This window comes from Schistocerca gregaria, chromosome 1 (assembly GCF_023897955.1).
Source record: "Schistocerca gregaria isolate iqSchGreg1 chromosome 1, iqSchGreg1.2, whole genome shotgun sequence".
NCBI classification, from domain to species: domain Eukaryota; kingdom Metazoa; phylum Arthropoda; class Insecta; order Orthoptera; family Acrididae; genus Schistocerca; species Schistocerca gregaria.
Window position 1 is genome coordinate 897,113,299 of NC_064920.1, and position 17,907 is coordinate 897,131,205.

General features: G+C 39.0%; 1 long non-coding RNA gene across 1 annotated transcript in view; it reads left to right on the forward strand.

Annotated features, from left to right (window-relative positions):
* LOC126308956 (uncharacterized) overlaps positions 1 to 16,961 on the forward strand; it is a 111,324-nt gene extending 94,363 nt beyond the window's left edge. The window contains exon 3 of the long non-coding RNA XR_007554347.1: positions 16,178 to 16,961. This is a non-coding gene — a long non-coding RNA (uncharacterized LOC126308956). The remainder of the gene's footprint in view (positions 1 to 16,177) is intronic.
* Positions 16,962 to 17,907: the final 946 nt, after the last annotated feature.

Consider the following 17,907-nt stretch of genomic DNA (forward strand, 5'->3'; position numbering starts at 1 on the left):
TTCATGAGCAATAAAAATGTCGGAAATGATGTTTATCTTGATCTCTACTGCAATTTTCTGTGCGGGTTGCGGAACTCTCGGAACTGAGGGGTTGCAAAACTTTTTTTTATATGTGTATTTTCACCATCCATGCACTTATATAAATCCTGATATCTTTTTCTTTTTCTGACTTCATTGGGCTGAACGCCACTGTTGATAGTCTCAGGTTTCTCAATTCTTCACTATTGTATTTCTCTTGCCACTGTCGGAATGATTTATAGGGACAGTTCTAAGTGGGCCTAATACTGAACCAACTGGTTCGCGTTTCAGAAGAAAATACGTCTGAATTTTATAACGGTTCCCTTAGCGACTATTGCTGTGTACACACGTATCAAGGAAAAGCTGCCCTGGTCTCTAGCATTGAGATAGCAAAACGAAACTCTAATGTAATATTCTACATGATTACGTGACTTATTTTAAACAATTTTCCGAAAATGGGCACATAGACCTGTGGACCATTCTTCCGAAAAATACTTCATTTGCATATATACCTGATTCAAGAACACTGAATACAACGAATGTTTGTAGTAAAATAAATCCACATTTTTATTATTTGCAAAGACGGTTTCGAAATAGCATAATTAACTAGAGCGTCTATCTGCCCCTAATCAGTGGTGTAGCGACGGCAGACGCGAAACCCTGACGTACCCTGCATTGTGTGCTGTAGGGATGACTGGGGGACTGCCGTTTGCTTCTGTGTGGTTCCTGTGAGACGGCCGCAGCCCTCGTGACGCGCTGATGTAGCACTCCTATTCCCAGAGCGGCGGCTATCTGCAAAGCGCCGCTTAGCGGCTATCAGGACGCCTGCAGCCCGCAGCCAGCAGCCTCTGTAGTGCGAGCTCTGCCCTCTCCGTGTATCACACGCCCCAACAGCAGTACGTCCCGTGCAGGAAGCAACACATCACCAGACGCTAATGCGCTCTGCTCTTCTCGATGCAGTGTGACTTTGTACTGCCCTGTTCCGTCTGAAACCTCGAGCTTGTCTTATCCGCTTCTTCTACTGGCACACTAATTGGTGAAGACCACAGCCATGTTGAAATGACAGTGGCAGCAGACCCTTCTTCTGCGTATATGAAGCAGTTGAGACTTGTATGTTGAGTAATGTCCAGTGGCTTGACTACGGAATGGCAACCGCACCGCGTGACCTGGGCATCATTTCCAAGGGGACGTAGTTTTGAAACAGACAAAAGCATCATAAGCACTTATACATTCAGAGAAAATTAAAAGGATGTGAAGCACATGAAGTATCAAAAGTACTAATTACGGCAACTGAAGAAGTGGGGGGGGAGGCCTTACGTAAATCTCAAAACCAACCCAAGAAACTGACAAATAAAACAACAGGTTTGATGGACAAGAGAAGAAGAATAAAAGTTGATACAGACAAAGATAAGATAGAATATGCAGAGCTGTGCAAAGCTCTGAGAAAGAGCATGAAAGACGACATCAAGAAGTATGAAGAAGACACGCTAAAAGCCGGTCTTGAGAATAAATCTAGTTTAAAGAAAGCCAAGCGAATGCACAGGATTGGTAGGAATCAACTGATAGCATTATACTCAGATCAAGGCCGAATTACAGACAAGAAAAAATACTTGAATATATTGGAAATTTCTATACTAACCTATACAGTAAAATCAATGATGATACCTTGATCCTACACGAATTGGATACTGCTGTCCCCCAAATTCCAGAAATACTCCCACAAGAAGTCAAACATGCAGTAGACAATATGAAAATAGGGACTGCTCCAGATAGTGATGACCTCCCAGTCCATGTTCTAAAGTTGATGGACGAGTACTGCATAAAGCATTTAGCTAAGATATTTTCAGATTGTTTACACCGTCGAACATTACCAAGAGTCTGGAATAAAGCCAGAATAATTGTAATACATAAGGAAGGAGTACCAAAGATATAAAGAACTATCGCCCTCTCAGCTTAGTCTCCAAGTGCACAAAGTTTTCACTAGGATCTTGAATACCAGATTGAGCACTTCACTCGACCAGGCTCAACCCATTGAGCAAGCCAGTTTCCGATCAGGATTTAGCACAGTTGACCATATCTTCACGCTACGGGAAATAATTAGTAGAACAAATAAGTATCATCTACCCCTTTGCCTTGCTTTTATAGACTGTGGAAAGGCCTTTGATTCGATCAGTCACCCAGCTATGTTTGCGGCTCTAAAAGAACAAGGAGTACAACAGGGCTATATCAAAATACCAGACCGATGGCCCTAGTAGTCTGGTCCCTTCAATCCCACAAAATACCACATAAGATTTATAAAACCTCCACAGCCTTTGTGAGTGTTGCCAAAGATAGTGATGAATTTCCTGTTGTAAAGGTTACATTTAACGTTTTCCGCGGATCCCTTGGAGAGGAGTCTCTGGGATGTGGAAAGAATCAAAGGCTTTTTTACTCAGACACGTGGATATTGTACAATTCTAATGCAGACAGAGTTATGAGCTATAATCCTTGTGAAGATATTCATCGATAGAGTAGAAGTAATTGGCCAGTAGGAAGTTCTTTAATTCACTCTTAAACCGATTTTTATCACTTACAAGACCTTTGATATGAACTGGTAAGTTATTGAGTATGTGAGTACCCATGTGTTTGACTCCTTTTTGTACTAATGTTAAACTTTTATAGTCCTTGTACAGATTGTTTTTGGTTCTTGGTATTATAATCATGTTTTGCACTATTTTGTGTAAAAAGGACATCAATGAGTATATGCACTGAGAAGTAGTAGTTAGAGAATACCAAGTTTCTTAAACAAGGTGTCTGCATGATGATCTAGGACTCACACCAGATATAATTCTAATGACTCGTTTCTGAATTTTGAAAGTGTTCTCTTTGTTAGAGGAGTTTCCCCAAAAGATGATTCCATAACTCATTAGTAAATGGAAGTAGGCCGAATAAACTAACTTCTTCATTTTTAAATCACCTATTTGTGCTATCATGCGTACTGCAAATGTAGGTGAACTAAGGAGTTTCATTAAGTCTACAGTGTGAGATTTCCAATTTAGGTTGTGGTCAATTTGTAGCCCTAAAAAATCTGGCACTGTCTGCAGCTTTAATTTCATTGTTTGAATACCTTATACTTATAGGGTCAGGTATTCTCTGTGAAGTACTAAACAGTATGTATTGGGTCTTGTCAAAATTCAGTGACAATCCATTTGCTGTGAACCACCCATTGATACTTACAAATATTTCATTAGCTGATTGCTCAGTGAGATCATGGGTACTGTTTTTTATGCCAGTACTTGTATCGTCTTCAAATAAGACAAAATTTGCGTTTTGTAGCACTGCATATTGAAGGTCATTAATCTATAATAGGAACAACAAGGGAGCTAAAATAAAGGCTTGGGGCACCCCTTGTCTGATGGTTTCATATTTTGAATGACTATTGTTATATGGTAAGACTGATACAAACACTCTTCTCTTTAAAAAAAAAATAGGATGAGAACCATGAGCCTGCTACTCCTGTTATCCCATAATATTTTAACTTTTGTACAAGGATATCATGTTTAACACAATCAAAAGCTTTAACCAGATCACAGAATATTCAAAGTGATAATAACTTTTGATTTATTGATTCTAATATATCATCTGTGAAAGTGAATATAGCTTGATCAGTTGACAATCCATTCCAAAATCCAAACTGATTGCGAATGGGAATATTTTTCTCTATTAAGTGTTTATAAAGTCTATTGTATATAACCCTTTCAAACTCTTTTGAAAATATTGTCAATAATGAAGTGGGACAGAAGTTTTCCACTGATGATTTTCCTTTTTTGTGTAATGGTTTGACAATAGCATATTTAAGCCTACCTGGAAAAGTACCTTGTGGAGGGATTCATTTCATAAGTAATTCAGTATGTCACAAAGTTCTGAGGAGCAACATTTAATTATGGTAGTGCTGATTTCATCATAACCACTGGAACATTTGTTTTTAGAGAGGTAGGAATCTCTTTTGGTGAGGTAGTATATAGTTGAATTTTCTCAAACTTTTGTACAAATGCATTTTTTAGATATTTTAAGCTGTCTTCTGAGGAACTATGCAAACCTAAGTTGTCTGCAACTGAAAGGAAAAAGTTGTTGAAAGTATCTACTCCACTTAACGTAATTTCCTCATTTGCCTGATTAGTTTTTCCTGTTTCACTTTTTACTATTTTCCATATAGTTTTTATCTTCTTATTACAGGCATTTTTTTTTTTGAAAATAAATATATTTTGAGGTTCTGATTACTTTGTTTAGAATTTTACAATATAATTTGTAATGTCATTTAGCTCTGTAGTCATCGTTTTACCTTGACATTAAGTACAGTCTTCTTTTTGTTTTGCAAGATACTTTTATTCCACATGTAACCCAAGGTTTGAAACATTTCATCTATTTGCTTTGATTAATTTCTAAGGGCAGCAGTTTTCAATGTGACCTATGACCATATTAGAGAAACAGGTATATTTCTCATTTATCCTGGGGGAATGGAACACATCTTTCCAGTCAAACAGCTTTTGATACCTTCAATTCCTGTTTCATTTATTATTCATATAGCTTCCTACTTCCTGTTATTATTTGAATCAGACCCCACTATATTAAATGTAAGCAACTGGGCATCATAATCTGAAAGGCAATTAAATATTGGATTTATACTATAATTTGCTACTGTGGTAGTATCTATGAAAATGTTATCAATAGCAGTGCTGCTGGTACCCATAACCCTGACAGGAACTGTACTAAGGGAATGAAATTATAAGTGGAAAGAGACTCTAGTATAGTTCTTGAGTAACTATCCCCCAGAAAATTAAAATTAAATTCTCTACTTAGTATGAGTTCATTATTTTTAGAAGTTAAGAAATTTAATAATGCATCAGGTTGTTTAATGAACAGGTGTAAATTACCAGTTGGAGCCATGGATATTGTGACTATAGTTATTTTTTGTTTTGTGTGTTTCTACTTGAGTGGCACATGCTTCAAAATGCTGATCACTACAGTATTTAAGAATGTCAATGTTTTTATAATTGTGACCCTTTCTAATGTAAATGTGAACTTCTCCTTTCTCCATCTCTTTTCTATAATACTTTGAAGCTAAGGTATACCCTTCCATTTTAAACAGTCCAATTTCACTACTTAAATGATGATCAGAAATACAAACAATATCAACAGGATTTGTAGGCTGCTCATTTAAACAGATCTGAAATTCATTAATTTTGTTTTTTAAACCTCTGATATTTTGATTTCGTAAATTTACTGTTACTGTTTTTTGTTTCCACAAGTATTATGCTTAACATTTTCAGATGCATCTTGTTTCAATATTGAATGTGTAGTTAAGGAGCTTAACCTAAGAAAGAACTACTACCATGAGTTGCAGTGTCCCCCCTTAACGAATTTGCTGTCAACCTAACCAGAATATCCTTCCCTATTCTACTGATATACAGGCCATGAGAAATAAAGCCCCACTTACCAATAGTGTCAACAGATACCAAACCAATCCCTGACCCAGCACCAGCCTGAAGCAGTCGATCCAACTCCATACTGATCCTGTTCACAGAGCTGTTCAACTGCGGTCGATCGTACTGCTTTAAAAAAGGCACAAACTCGGCATTAGTATGGTTCGTTGCTGATGCTATTTTTACCAGGTCACTCTCAATACTGTAGCCCTGGTCCCTATCGATACTGTTCCCTGCTCCAACCGCTATAACAACATGATCCTCCTCGGTGAAACCTTTACACAAAGATCCTATGCCCTCTATCACTTGGATGAGAGATGCACTTGAAAAAGTTTGTGACCTGGTAGCAGTCACCTAATTTTCCCTGCAGAAGTTGGCCCACACCTCTTCCATGACTACTACCCAACAGCAGAATTTTCTTCCTACTCCCTACTTTTTCTGAAGCAACAGGCTTCCTAACTGAATTCCGCTATGCATCAGCTACACCTACATCTACATGAGGCTCTTCATTACTTAACTGTGGCAGCAGGACAAATCTATTTATTGTACCAACAATGAAACTGTCAGATACTGTCCTCTTTATGTGGACCCTGTTCATTGCTACCACTTTCCACTTCTCTTCACCCTTCTCCCACCATAACCTAATTATTTCCTCCCTAGCTTTATCTAAGTCAGTCTGAAAGGCTCTAATCTTCCCCTCCTGTTCTGCTATTTTCACATCCCATGAACACATACTGTAACACCTAGGAAGAAGCTCGTTTTGTTCCCCAATTCCCATGCCACTTCATCCTCCCCCCCTCCCCCCAGTGAAACGATCTGTCACAACAGCTGCATAGCATCCCAGAACGAACTTTCCTACAGCACCTAAAACACTGATACTATATCTCCCGAACCATTTTCAGCAGCCTTAGAAAAAGCCATGTCTAAACTGAATTGATTAGAAAAGGGAATTCAAGTTCTCGGAAAAAGACTGAACAACTTGAGGTTTGCAGATGATATTGTCCTATTTGTTAATGACATAGAAGAACTTCAAGTATTAGTTAACGATCTTGCTTTAGCGTGCTCTGAAGTTGGACTAAAAATGAACATTGATAAAATCAAGATAATAATCAATGAATGGACACCTGAGGGAAGTACATCATCAGTTGGAAGTACACAACTCCAAAGAATCACAGAATATATCTATCTAAATCCAGAAATATTACGACGAATTAAATTGAGCTGACAAGCTTATGTGAAGCATTCTTCAATTTTGAAATCTACGATGATGGTTGAGCTGAATAAATCTAATTTTGACCAAAGTATATTGCCAGTAATAACTTGTGGCTGCGAAACATGAGTTAATTTGTTAGGAAGCTAACAGTAACCCAAAGAGGAATGGAAAGATCAATGTCGGGTTACACGAAAAAAGGAAGAGAGCAATTGAAATAAGACGAACAACGAAGATCACTGACATAATGGAAAGAGTGAATACATTGAAATGGCAGTGAGCTGTACATGTTGCTCGAACAAAAGATGGCTGATGGTCTACGAGTCCAATTTACCAAAAAGAACCTAGAGGAAGACCACCAGACAGATGGAACAAGGACAATGGGATGTAATTGGCAACCGGAAGATCAGGATCAGAAGAAATGGAAGTTCTCACTGGGATCTTTTGTTACACGCCGACTCAAAGACGCCCCATCATTAAGTGATAGAACTGGCTAATGATGATGATGATGATACATGTACCAACGGACAAACTGGAGTGTGCAGACGATTTGGCCAACCGACAGAACAACTTTTCTTGTTGGGTTGTCGGTCGAGTAAGACCACCCGACAGCTGAACCTCCGCTGCCCCCCCCCCCCCTTCCCGCCCCCCACCGCAACCCCACATGTAGCGATGTCGTGCCAACTGTCCAACAGAAGTTAGTCTTTTGTCACTGCACGCGGAATTAAACGCTGCTCTATTGTACGTGGACAGAGTGCGAGACGGACGAAACTTTACTGACAGAGTTGCTGAAGAAATTTGATGTTTGCGGATGTTCTCTGGACATCTTTAGTGCGAGTACGTCGCATCCAGGTTAACCCATTCGCTGAGGATTTGATCGCGCAGTACCACCAAATTGCGAGGATACTAATGTTGGCGTTTTACCCGCAACACGTCTCACAGATTTTCTATGTGCTTCAAGTCACGTGATATTTCAGGCTGGTCAAAATGCAATAGGATGGAGAAGTGTTCAGAATATCACTCATGTATTCTTCCAGCCCGATGAACTCTATTACTGTTGACTTGAAAAATAGGATAGTCAATAGGATACCCGTCGTGCAGATGTTGACTGAAAGGCAACACCTGATCATTTCCAATGCTGGTTCATATTGGTGGTCACATGAGTGAGTGGGCACAATTCAGGATAATAAGAACATTGCAGAAACATCACAGACCCGCCTCCGGCTTAAAACTGACCTTGCACAAATTCTGGACGAAATGTTTCATTTGGTCTTCGGTGCATTCGACGACGTGCGTCATCTGAATATAGACAAAACCGTGATTCGTCAATCAGCTATTGTCCACGTTCGATTATCTCTAGTCTCATTCACCCAGCCTTCTGTTATGAAGAGCAAAGTGTGAGATTTTTTATTTTTCATATATGACAGTTGTTAAATGCTTCATTTCATATGTATCTGTTGTATTTATTAGATGACGTGCAACACCATTTTTAGTCTTTATTCTAGTAATTTGAAATGAGTTCCTTAAACTTACAGTGGCATCTTTTATGCTACAAATAGATATATAAATAAATTAATAAAGTTTACAGGAACATCTTTTGTTTTATTTATTTTAGTTTACCTTGACGTATTTCTCAGGCAACTATAAATCGCGTTACGGGTTTTAGGAATGATTTTAGTTAATGGTTATGGGCTTACAACAGCACTGAATTTGAGGCCACCTTAACTTCTGCAAGTGGCTAGGAACCGTAATGTAGCTAACAGCCTCTTCTCGCATCTTATAGCCTCTCTCATTACTGTTTTCTTTTTCGTTGAGAATAGTTCGATTGTGTTCAGCAACTTCTAAATGCATGTTTCATCCATTCTTAGATGATTGCGAAAATGATTGTCTCCCAGCTCCTTAAGTAACAGAACGTGGATGAATTTATTTCTTTGTATTAGCCCCTTCTTTGTCCACAGCTTTCTCTCGGTTGTTGTTTTTTTCCTCCTCGTTCCGCCTAAAACAGTTTCTGTGTAAGACGACGCGGAATGTCGTAGAACATAAGCGAATAACACGGCGCCGCTGTAATCGCTGAATGGAGTCGGTCGGGATGTGTGTAGGCTGCCAAGAAATTGATCTGTCCGTCGGTGGGCCGATAAATTGATGCGTGTGTAGGGGCCTTAAGAAGTGCAAAATAGGTACAAGAAAGGCAAGGAAGAAAATGGAAAAGGAAACAAGATTAGAATCTGACGTCTCCTCGACATCGAGTTCAATAGAGACGAAGAACAAGCTCAGATCGTTCCAAGGATGGTGCAGGAAATCGGCCGTGGTCTTTCAAAGGAACTACCCCAGCATTTTCCTGGAGCGAATTACGGAAATCACGGTAAATCCAAAACTGGATGGCCGGACGCGGATTTGAATCGTCGTCCTCCCGAATACAGGACCAGTGCGGTAGTAACTGTGTTACCTTGCTCGAAAGGTAGAAGGGGGAAGAAGTAAGTGAAAAAGGATGATGTAAAACAACAGAGGAAAACGAAGTGGGAAGAGGGGGCAGATGAATGGAAGGAAGTATTGAAAAGATTGCAGAGGAGTTAAATATATACTGCAAGTAACTGCAAGTGGCAATAAGCGTTTCATTTCATTATATGTTAAAATTTAAGCCGCTCAGGATACTTTTATTGGCCGGCGATATATAGCATGTGAATTCAAAGTGCCTCCTAATGTCATCTTCATGTGTTTGTTTCAGTTTATTTTATGTTCTTATACTGAAGCACGCAAGGATATTTCTTGCATACAACGCTAATACCATTCAGCTTGCCTAACAGGCTACTGCGAACATATTTGTTCGCTCCAATAGTTAGTAATTAGATATGTTATCATCTGTCAGCAGTACGAAAAAAGAAAGATGTCATTGTTGCGATCAATATCAACTTGGTTTATTTCCCGTGTCTTCAGCTGCATCATACAAACAAGAGTTACAGTTGAACCTTGCATAGCGATCATAATTCGTTCCAGAATCTTACTCGTAGTGCGAAATATTCGTTAAGCGAAACAATTTATCCCATACAACTTTATGTAAAATACGGTGATGCGCTCCATTCAGAGACAGTAGTAGAATTTTATCTTATTCATGCCATTTATGCAAAGAAAATTATACTTACAGTATTATGTACTTTATTATTCACGGTACGTAACTAATTCTTTTTTACTTGGAAGGTATCTATAATCACTTGTTTCTGCCGACGCTTCAAGACTTGGCGAAAATGCGACACAGCATTATCGTCAAATATATTTGTACGGCGGGTAGCCACTGTTATAGTTTGGTAATAGTTTTCAATGTACGATGCAACCATCCTTTCATCATTTCTCTTATTGCGCCAGAGGATTGCTGCTTTTCTGTTACCGCCTCCTCCTCCTCCTCCTCTGAAGAACTCCTCTCCACAACGTCTTGCTGTGAAACACACTGCGACTCCGTAAGCTCCTCGGTGGTCATTTCTTGGCTGTCATCTTTCGCAAGCTCATCGACAACGTTGTTACCCACTTTTAGTCCCATGCTCTTAGCCAAAGACACAATCTCGTTGACTTCACGATCCACAGGTACTAACGCAGGTGCCTCAGAGTCACATATGACAATGCGCTCTGGTCACACGTTCTTCCAAGCAGAAGTGAGAGTTCTCTTGGTAACCCCTTCCCACGCGTTTTCGATCGTCTTGATGCGGGCAACTATGTTGATGTGATATTTCCAAAACCGTCTGAGAATGAGATTGTTAAGTTCAGTCAATTCAAAGCAATGTTCGAAGAGTACTTTAGTGTAGAGCTTCTTAAAGTTAGAAACAATCTGCTGGTCTATAGGGTGGAGTACCGGGGTGGTGCTGGGAAGCAGAAACTGAATCTTGATGAATTGAAATTCTTCAAGGAGGTGGGCAGTAGCGTTATCCATAACAAGTAAGACTTGGAATGGCAGGTTCATCTCAAGCAAATATATTTTCACCGAAGGACCAAGTCTTGTTGTTAGACCTCCACATCACATTTAACCTGTTCTTCTGGATTTAACACTTCTTGAAGGCTCGTAGAGTTTCTGAATGGTAAACAAGCAGCGGTTTAATTTTCATATGGCCGATTGCATCGGTACAGAACTGCAGCGTGAGACGGTCTTACATTGGCTAGTCACCAGGCAGTGCATTCTCCTCTGTTGTTATAAAGATACGCTTCTGCATCTTTTTCTAGAATAGACCCGTATCGTTACAATTAAAAACCTATTGCGGCAGAAAACCCACGGGATCTACGAGCATCTTGAAGTTGCCGATGAAGCTCTCTGCTTCCTTTATGTCGGAGCTGGTTGCTTCGCCTTGCCTCACAACGCTGTGGCTGCCGGTTCTTCTCTTCAACTTCTCGAACCACCCACGGCTTCCTTTAAACGCTTCTTCGGCCGCTGATGATCCTGGCGTCTTCATAACGAAGTCGGGGAAAAACATTCTCGCCTTCCTATAAACGATGTTCTCGTTAATACTGTCGCCCTGCAGTTGCTTTTCATTTATCCATATAAGGAGCAACCTTTCGACATCGCCCAGAACATGAAACCGTTGTTTACATACTCTTGTCACTCCCTTTTAAAAATCTGTCTTCATAATCTTGTCCCAGCAAATAGTACAAATAGTTGATATAAACCGATTGTATGCGCGTGTTAAATCAGCAACGCTCGCACCACATTCGCGTTTTTCAATGATTTTATGTTTCTTTTCTAACGTTATTTTCTTTCTCTTATGATCGTCTTCTTGTGGTTTTATCTTCGGGGACATTTCTGAGAAGGTTATTAAAAATTTCTACACAAAAAACACTGTGTGAACATAAGTTTAGAAAAATGTGTACTCACAAGCTGCACTAACATAGTAGGAGAAAGAGCGCTAAACCCAGACTACAGTACGTACTAAAGACATTGTCCATAAGCCGCTGCCGACAATGATAAGTGTCCATATTGTTGAACGTTCCTCCCGTCACTCACGAACGGCTAGTGCATTACACTAAATCGTCATCACACATTATGCGAAACATCGCTCGTTAAGCGAGTCATTTTTTCACAATTTGTTTTACTCGTTATGCGAATTGCGCGTCATGGGAGGTGCTCGTTAAGCAAGGTTCCACTTGTAAAATGAACTGAGTACCTGTTACTTCATTGTAAAGTTGTGCTGTTCTCAGTAAACAGAATAAACAGGCTAGATAATGACAGTTGAACAAAAAATAAAGATTTCTCGGAACGTATTGGGGGGGGGGGGGGGGAGGGGCGGAAGCGCGAAGTTGAAATTTGCTCTGGGCGCCAGTTAGCCCATTTAAGCCGCTGTCGATACCGTCGCACTTTGCACAGGTTAACTAGGTTACAGCCATATAAATGACTGACAAAACATCAGGTCTCGGCGCATCTGATAATTAATAGGTCATATGGTCAAACGTTTCTTGTAGTCCTACTTGATCGTAGGAAAAGCATTGCATTATCTTCGAACTGCACAACAATGACTGTCCAAAAGCAAGTGGAATGGAATCTTCGCCAGTTGAATGTTCATTCCCGCTCCCTGTGAATTCCTTCCCGCCCATCGTTGAATCTACACCAACATTGACATCTACACTTACACTTGTACTCCGAAAGCCACCTCACAATGTATGGCATAGGACACATGGGATAGTGCTCTCAATTACCGACTTTCCATTACAATCACGAATCTTACAGGGGAAGAATGGCCGTCGGTACCCGTCAGTAAGGACCGAAATTCTCCTAATTCTAGAGTCGTACTCTCTAGCTGGTGTCCACTATTTACGTGACAGGTAAAAAAATCCTCAGACTTAAAGAACAATGTAATCATTCCTACTTCTACGATCCAGCCCTCTCCAGAAAAACTAGATCACCAGGTATACCTGAGCAACTAACGCTTAATGATGTAATCATGGAGAGTACAGTAGAGCAAAAAGAAAGCAGCAACGGTAGCACATCTTCGTATAAAACTTGTAGATAGGACTGCTGTTAGTTTATCATAAATGAAGAAGTGCCTGGTAATACGACAAATCTGAATTCTACACCAGAATCATCACTTCAGATTAGCAGAGCACCTTCGATATATCCACCAAGTAAAAGCTGACACCGAAGTATTACTTGTGATTCCACTTCCTTACCTCTGTGATACTGACATTCACTTCATCTGTAAACTTTACGCCATAGGTCAAAAGACGGTTTTCGGCCAAACTGAGTCTCACCCTTTCTGTAAACTGGATCCGATGTTGTGGGCCGTTTTTGTCAAGATATAGTATTTCCGTTTCGGAAACGTGCCATTAGCATGTGGACAAAATAATTATCTACCAGGGTAAGGCGTCGCGGTAATAAGCCAGCTGCTTAGGAAACCGCCCTGACGATGATGGACGAACTAGCCGTCAAGGCCAGCTGATCAGCCTGTAAAAATAGCCACCGTGTCGCGGTCTTTGGCGGGCCGCTCAACTGGGTCATCTCTGGCAACCGACGAGGCACTCCGTTTGTCGCATAAATCTCTCTGGGCGTCCCTCGTCTCGACTGTCACGCACAATAAAGCGTTCCACCGTTGGCAGCACTGCGCAAAGATGGCGGCTGCGATACTGGCAAGCGCACGGCGCGCCGTTTTATAACGAGGCGGGCCCGGGCGCGCTTGTCTGCCGTTGCGTAACGCGGGCCGCAGATTCGCACATGTTTGGCCGCCGGCCAGCTTCTCATACTCCTGTCTCGGGCTTAAGTTACGCCGAGTTAAATTTGTCAGCCCAGCGTGGGCGGCACGAATTAAATGCTCGCAACCGCTGCTTGCAATAATAAAGGGTGTTCGGATTCAGTAGGCGCCCAAATCCTGAAATTTGTGATGACTTTATAGACTGCGGAGCACGTGACTCACTTGGGCCGCGCAATGAAGGCAGTAGTAGTGCTACCAACTCTGCACAGTTTTACGTGCTAGATGTTCTCGATATGCTCAATTAAGTGTGTTGCGAAAGTTCTTTTTTCTCTTCCTAATTATGAGATCTGTTGTGTGCAGAACCTATAAATAATTTTATGGTATGTTCGCTATTTTGACTATGAACATAACTGAATAAAACACAATTTTTGGCACCATCCGCTTTTCGCCATTATTCTTTGCAAGGCATTTCAGTGCCCTGGAATATGTACATATTTTTGTTTCTACTGTTTAGTTAACATTCAGAACCTCATGTATACAGGTTGTTAACAGATCTGGGACTTTTTACTTTCCTATGATGAAGCTTAGTAATAATTTAAAATGTTAAATTGTTCAAGTGGCTCTGAGCACTATGGGACTTTACATTGGAGGTCATCACTCCCCTAGAACTTAGAACTACTGAAACCTAACTAACCTAAGAACGTCATACACATCCATGCCCAAGGCAGGATTCGAACCTGCATCTGTAGCGGTCGCGCGGTTCCAGACTGAAGCGCCTAAAACTACTCGTCCACTGCGGCTGGCTAAAGTTCTGCTAATCGATTTCATGGATGTCGATATGCATGTTACGTTTTAGTTTTTTATTACAGCTGTTCTTCTTCTGATAACTGTCATTTGTAATTTCATTTTCACACTTCACAGCATTAGGAACTAAACACATATTTTGATGTTATGTTTTGGATGGTGCTGCTAACTGTCAAATGTTATTGTGAACTAACATTCGAAAGCTGGCAACACCACCCAAAACTTAACATCAAAAACGTGTATTCAACTCCTAATGCTATGGAAAAGAGCGAAAGCGAAATTTCAAATGGCAGTTATCAGAAGAACAGTAGCAATAACAAAAGAATTAAAATACGACATATAGATCAACATCCACGAAATCTGCAAGAAGGACTTTAAATTATTACATATCATAGAAAATGATAAAGTGCCAGAACTGTTTATAACCGATATATACAGTGTCCTAAATGACTACTAAATCGTATAAACAAATAGGTACACAGTCCAGACCACAGAATATGCCTTACAAACAATAAAGGGGCAAAAAACGTATGGCACAAAAATTATATCTTATGTAGTTGTGATTCTACTGCCCAAAAGCAATAATTATCAACACATGGTAACATTATATGCAACTGAGGACAACAGGACTACAAAATTGTCAGTAAACAGTTGTTTCATGTAGTACATTCTCAATTCTCATGTTGTTTTACATACACTGGGACTGAGTTTAAACATCGTTTTATCTTAAAATGAACCACTTAAGCTTTTAGTGTATCTAATTGACATTCTGAACATAAAAAACAATTTATAAACCTAGGATTGAACGCTGCAGAAATCTGTTATTGATCTCTCATTACCCAGCGAAATCGATCCTGTTTACATTTTTTGAACTATGTAGCACATTTTTCCATATTTCCTTCATTAGCAGTGATGTCAGTCATATTTTGCTTATTCTTTTAATATCCTAAAAGCTCAGCTTTTCTAATAAAATATAGTAAATTACAGAATCAGATGTCAGATAGAAAAGAGAGCCAACTACATGGCCGAGACAGCAGTATCATTTGCTAAGTATATTATTACTAATACCATTCTGCAATACCACACTTTCACCAAAAGAATTAGAAGCTATGTGTGAATATCCTTATTATTGAAATCTCTGATATTATACGAAATCTGTCTGTCTGTCTCTCTCTCTCTCTCTCTCTCTCTCTCTCTCTCTCTCTCTCTCTCTCTCTCTCTCTTCTCTCTCTCTCTCTCTCTCTCTCTCTCTCCCATGTGTGTGTGTGTGTGTGTGTGTGTGTGTGTGTGTGTGCGCATATGATCCACACTAACTCTGTAGCACACGAGACAAAGAAGATGATATAACAGTTAAATAAGTCATAAGCAGTGAAACAGTATGAGTTATGAATTACAGTTCATAATGTTTTTCCCAAACTGGAATCTGTAACTACCAGCAATAACCTTACACATGGAAAAATGTATTTATAATGATGGACATGTTTACACACTCTGTCGTCCACTGTATAACTGTCATTGATATAATATGCTATCAGTTGCAGTCTGTGTGGACTACCTTCTGGCAGCTCATAATTATAAACAAAACAGACAATGTCAGTATCAGACTCTAAAGACACTAATACAAATTCTTATAAACATTGCATATAAGTAAATAGGTACTTGTTCAACAAAATGTCCTTTTGATTTCTACTCTTTTAAGTATATCTGGCTTAGTATAGACTCAAAAAGCCAAAGATTTGTATTTTTATTACATGTCACTAACATGCATTTCACAACAGGGCCCATTTGTACTCTTGCTGAAAGAGTAGTGTATACACTTTAGCAAGACCTGTACAGTTACTGTGCTATTTTCAGTACCACCAGATGCGCTGATGTTGGTTGTGTGTGGCAATCTCAACATTCTGCATGCATCAATAAACTTCATGCATTATTTTTATTGCAATCACATCGGAACTAATGCTAAAATTTAGTAACTGAATTGGTAAAAAACATGTTCCACTTGTTTCTAGGATATTTTGTTGCAGATTTACTACATAACTTCACTTCCAGCAACCTCAGTGACTACCGACATCCTGAGTACATGTTTTTCCATCACATAAGGGACCATCAATAATAACTACAGAGACATAGGCCACTGATCTCTCACAGTATACCTTGCTCATTGTCGACCAGTCCGTTACTTTTATCCATACATTTAACTAAAAAATGAGTGCTGAGTTTTTCTAAGTATTATTATACATTTCTTTTACTTGACGCTATTGTCCATGGAAAGCTATCATTTACTCTTTTCAAATTCTGATGATTATAGATGTATAAATGACAATATATTGTGTACTGTGAATTGCTGTTATGATAACATTAATGCAAAACCATCCAAATGTTATTTTGTAAAACGTAACACAACAGGATGTCAAAGTTTTATGTTATGCTCCAGGGTAAAACATAATAATGGTTTTTATAGTTACACATTATGTCTAGATTTTGTTATCAAAGAAACAATCTATGAAAACTTCATGCTTAATGTGTCCCTTTCTACAGATATATTATTTCAAAAAAGTTAAAATAATAGCATTTCTTTATAAAATTATCCAAAAATATCGCAAGACCTCTGTTATCTTATAGTGGGAATAACTCAGAGACACATAAAATATGCCAAATTCTATATCACAGCACCATATTAAATATAATTCATCTATGTAAATAGGACACAAATTGTCTGATACATTTAGATACTTAATTCCTTAAAATGTCAGTGTGTGGTTGAGCTTCATATTGTATGTATTAAGAATGAAAGGCTCTTTACTGCTTTCCATATGTTGCTGAAATATTGTTCCTACTACATCCCTTATTTCTATATTTATATCATACCTTGTAAATGTCTCTTAAAAATATTCCCTCTGGTACTTGTATAAGACTTACCTTAAACATAGGCTGAAACATTTTCACTCCACCACTGATGTCCATATACCTTTAAATGATAACATATCTGTTTATTAAGATATTTATTCTTTCTTAGAATTATGTTCATTCTAGGGAGTCCTCATATTAGTTAATTAAAATTAGTACATTTTATGTACTCAGTTGCTGTTTTAGCAATCATATACATGTTTTATACAAGTAATTTGGGAAATGTACTTATTGCTAAAGCAAATACAGATAGAAACATGGAGCTTTCATGAAAGAAACTCACTTCCAACTAGATATAATTCAAGAACGCTTGCAACAGTTTAAGCCAAATTTTGAACACATGTAATTCATTATCTGTAAAAAAACACATTTGGGATAAGACATACTCAGTAGCCTAACGGAAGGCATGGTGTTGTGAAAGGTTTGACATGTAAAAACAATCATATCCGTAATTCCCTGCATTGCTAAGCTGATTGGTGAGATTTCTGATGATATTTCAGTTTTTTGAGAGTGAAAGAAGAAAATAAAAGTATTGTCTATCTAAATTTAGTTATTGTTTCCAACACACAGCTCACCACTTTAAGAACACAAAAGTGAGTACAAGCTACAGGAGCAATAATAGTTGACAACTATTGAAATTTAAGCCATATAAATCGAAATATTTCTTAGAATTAGGCTTGTATATAATTAACCCTGCAAATTTCTCTCTGTTTCATATTGGTCAGAGAAGAAGAAGAGCACACAATGATAAGTGACAGAAGCCCCTCCACCTTTGCTGCACATTTAGAGTACTCCTAGCATAGGGCATTTAGTGATTAGTTGCAGGTTTACTGTAAAGTGTAAAAAA